Source organism: Olea europaea, unplaced genomic scaffold (genome assembly GCF_002742605.1).
Source record: "Olea europaea var. sylvestris unplaced genomic scaffold, O_europaea_v1 scaffold2501, whole genome shotgun sequence".
In the NCBI taxonomy this organism is placed as follows: Eukaryota; Viridiplantae; Streptophyta; class Magnoliopsida; order Lamiales; family Oleaceae; genus Olea; species Olea europaea.
In genome coordinates this window covers 11,396-15,945 of record NW_019243249.1, presented here as the reverse complement: position 1 = coordinate 15,945, position 4,550 = coordinate 11,396, and the positions used below count along the sequence as shown (strand labels likewise).

The following is a 4,550-nucleotide window of genomic DNA, read 5'->3' as shown; positions in this document are numbered from 1 at the left end:
ATTGTTTTTAAATTAATTGACATTCATTTAAATTATTACAAAATGTGGTTGATTAGTGTATCTTTTTTTTTTTTTTTACACGTGTATGAGAGTACATTCAGAGGCTATATGGGATGTTAGTTTAGGTAGGTACAGGTCTCTTTTACCTACATACGCCACCATAGTTTCACATCTTGAATAAACAAGAAATAGAGTTATGTTTCTTTGAATGATTAGTGTATATGTACACTTTACACACCGACATGAAGGGGCCGTGCATGATAAATTATATGCGGGCCCATAAAAAGTGTACATGTAACATGGTCATTCTTTTAAAGTACGTGTTGATAGGCAATCGAGAGGACATTTTCACCCCAGACTATATTCCTTCATTGGATTCAGGAATAGCGGGCTCAAAAGGCTAGTATTTCATTTATATACTTCTAGGTCATAAAAGGATTTTATAGTTCGTGCATACGAGGATTTAATACTAATCTTTCAAAGCTGCTTATGTCTATAAAGAACAAGGAAGTACGAAGGTTACCTTCACATGCAATAAGTCGTTATTTAAGTAATGGAAGTTAAAGACACAATGGTTTATGATGCATTAGATATAGAAGTTCACCGACATTTATGATATGTAGTCGAATACTATTCACAAAATTATAAATGTTTCTAATCTAGATTGTATTTCACAGGAAGCATTCGTTTTCACTTATTGGGCTGAATCAATTGATTATGATTGAAGAGAAGAAACACTCAATAAAAATTGATCATTTGCATGTGTTCAATCTAACAAGTCAAAATACTGGTAACTCATTTTGCTTGTAAATCACTATAATCATATATGTTGAATTGACAACGATACAATGAATGCTTCATTTATTAAAAATAAAAAATAAATTTATGCATCATTATTCTTTTGTATTTAATTTTAAAAAATAGTGGTTAGTATGTAAAATCAAAATTAAATGGAGTCCTCCTCTTGTCGGAAGAAAGATAAGTGGATATCACTTACAAATTTAATTTCAACTTCGCATTCCTAACAGCCAAGACAATGACAAATTCATTATTCATCAAAAAAAAAAAAAAAAATGTTATCTTTTGTATACAACTTGTTTCTTCCTTTTGTACAAATAAATCCTTTTCAGATTTTATAATTTCTCTAATTTCTTATATAAGTAAGGCCAAAAGTAGTAACGCAGTAAAACTACAAATATTTATTTCCTTTAATGGTTGACTACAACTTAATATAGGGTTTCATCTTAAAAAATGTCGACCTTATTAAAATGAGTCATCCAAATCCTTATGTAATTATTACTATTTTCATATATAACAGTCATGAAATTTTACTTTCAATAGAAGACACAATACAATATTTACGTATAATATTTGTACAAACACGCCAATGCACACATATACATATAAATTTATTTTCTAGTAAAACAACATAGGCTCACTCTAATGTCCAGTATGGGGACAGGGAGAAACGTAGAAGCTCAAAAACTATATTTAATGTGACTTAGTCGTATACTTTTTTGATCATATTTTCAATTTGTGATTCTTTTCAGACTCACTGTTTGAAGGAGGAAACGCGTCTGAGTCCGTGATTGGTGTTGGAAGTGGGGTCGTCTCGTGGAGCTTCAAAAACAAGGAAACAAACAAATTTTATTGTAAGAAATGCATGTGATGAAGTCAAAGTCTACGAAATTGGCACGACTGACGATCTTAAAAGGTAACCAATTATTTTTTTTTTCTTCCATATTAACTGATCTTCGATCTCTTCATATATGTCACACTTCTCCTATTTCAAAAATTGATGAATTTAATACTTGTTAAGACTATTTAGTACGTTAAGTTTTTTTTAAAAAATACTAAATTTAATTTAATAAATTTCTCTTTTTTTCTTTTTAATGGCACATACTTGGATACACGTACCTCTAAATATAATTTGTCACTTTCCAGGTTTGATATTTTTTCTTTTTTCTTTTTTTCCCCCTAGTATCCTAAGACCTCGTAAAAAAAATTTTAGTAAAATTATTAGGTGATTAAATTTATGTATTTGTAGTTATCATTTTTAATTTTTGTCCCTTACTAGCTAGATGGTGCATTTTGTTAGAAGCTTCTGAAATCACATCTCCAATGCAAGACGATGGGGAGGAAAATAGCTGCAAACAAACATGTTGGTGTAGGCGCCCTCCATTAAGTTAAAATGGGTTCATTTTTAATACACTCGTTGACTCTCTCTCTCTCTCTCTCTCACACACACATACACACACACTAATTGATTGTCGCATATATTAAATTCTACAAGAAAAAAGTGGTCGAAGAAGACGAATTTCTCTATGTGATTGTTGGGTTCTCAGAATCAATCAGGACATTCAACTTCTATCGATCTAGAAAGTCACTTGTTCACTCAACAAGAATCTTTAGTCATTGGTTAAAGAGCATCGAGTAATTCTAATAACTATATAACCATACAATAATAACTAACAAAAATTAAGTTCTTACGTATTATATTGTCTAATATTATGGAAACATGTCGTTTAGGTGATTAAACTTATGTTTTTGTAGTTATTATTGCCAAATTTCTGCCAATTCCGACACCGACGCGACAAATGACAAAATTGCCTTGGTGCGGTTTTTCTTCATTAATTACCCGAGATCTCGGGACTCCGCCCAGAGTCCAATTTCTCGGTCGTTGTTTATGCATTAACTGGAATCAAATCTGAATGCAGCCAATGTTTTTACGAAGAAGATATAAAAGAAAATAATTTTTATTTTCAAAATCAGCAAATATTTTGCTAATTGCATCGTTGTCACTTGATATTGAAGGGCATCAGACTTAGCCAAAACGCTTTTCTTAAGAAAATGGTGGGTCTCACAATTAATCAATTTATTTCACTTAATGAGGAATTCTGCTTGCTGAGGACCAGTTTTAGATATTTCTTATTGGTTTAAAATAGCTGGAAAATTGAACCACTTTGTCTCTTGATTGATTGGGAATGCAGTGGCCTCTTGATTGATTGGGAATGCAGTGGCCTCTTATAAGCACAACCAATCATAATCGATTTATATGGCGCTCCATATGATTTTATTTATTTTTATCATCAATACACTATTCAAAAATGGGGCTCACACAACTTATCATAACATCACTCATTTTTATTATGAAAAATCAATTTTCTATGGTAGACAGTCCATATGAATAACATTATTCATATATATTGGAAAAAAACATAACCGTTAAATGTGACACGATTTTTCAATAGCGAAGATAAACATAATTTGAATTTAGGAAGGGGCTTAGCTTGGCCTCTAGTTAAAGGCTTAGTAATGTAAAAATAAACTATCTCGTCCAAAAAAGGAGAATACAATGTAAAAAAATAAAAAACTACACTTTATGGGTGTGCCCTGTCTCTCTCTCAGACACACATATATATATTCGTACCCTTTATATGCTATAAGAGAACATAAAAAGTTATTTACAAATACAACGAGTAAGAGCAACTAATAAGTTGCCATTGCTTGGGGACAAAACCCTCCCTCTATTCATAGTACGATGGTAACATCTAATTAAAAACTTAAGTCTTATCACCAACGTGATCGATCACAATCAATTATATCAAAACCTATGCCATTCCAAAACTAATTCACATGGCTGTCAGCAAACATTCCACACAACGACTAAAGAATTTTGGTGTGAAGTGTAAACCATAATTTATATAGTCAATTATCAAGGTATATAATACTTGATATATAGGTACTGTTAGTCCAAAAGCGTTCGAAACGAATATTTCAAATTTCAATAAATCATAAATTGCTTAAAAAAGAAAAAAGAAAAAAATGGAGAATTGTTCAATTTGCTTGATGCTTTGTGGTAAGTATATGGAATTCGATTAAGTAAGTGTTTAACTGTTAAGAAATTGTTACACAGGATGCAGCCTCTACAATTGGATTTTCAAGTTGAATTGTTGAAATGATTTCAAGTGTAACATGTTAGCAAAGTCTTAAAAAGAATTCGACTTCAATAAACAAGAATTCTTTTATCGTGCATTTGAAAGTGAATTGTTAACATACTTTTTCTGAAATAGTACTTTTCATATTAATTTTTTGATCAGTCAATTTTGTTTAACTTAATTTAATAATTTTAAGTTAAAAAGGTGAATTTTACTGAAATTTCACATCGAGTTCTTGACATGTGTCTCCTATCACTATGTGAATTTTAATTATAAGCTGAATGGTTATTGATATATTTATAGTATGAAGTATGAAACAATATTAAATTAAAATTTTAATTATTGTCGTATTTTCTAAAAAAAAAAAAATTCATACTATAAGAAATTTCGTTAAAAATAAGAAAAAAAAATGTATATGAATGCCTTTTTGGAGTGAAGTATTAATCACCCAAACATTTGGTTTAACATCATAATAGAAACAAATTATTTGAACCAAATGCATTCTCTTAGAGATAATCTAAATTATTGCCCCATTTCACCAATTATGTATGTTACAAGCACAAGCAAATGTCATTCCATACGCAAAGCAAAACATTTTTTTTTGGAACACAA

At 30.2% G+C, this 4,550-nt stretch overlaps 1 long non-coding RNA gene across 2 annotated transcripts in view; it reads left to right on the top strand.

Moving 5' to 3' along the window:
• The window catches only part of LOC111382449, a 13,665-nt gene extending 11,368 nt beyond the window's left edge, over nt 1-2,297 (top strand). The window contains exons 3-4 of one of the 2 annotated variants that reach the window (XR_002700512.1): nt 1,551-1,714; nt 2,099-2,297. This is a non-coding gene — a long non-coding RNA (uncharacterized LOC111382449). Of the gene's footprint in view, nt 1-677; nt 697-1,550; nt 1,715-2,098 lie in introns of those variants that run through there. The other variant, XR_002700513.1, reaches the window with a different exon arrangement.
• Nucleotides 2,298-4,550: the final 2,253 nt, after the last annotated feature.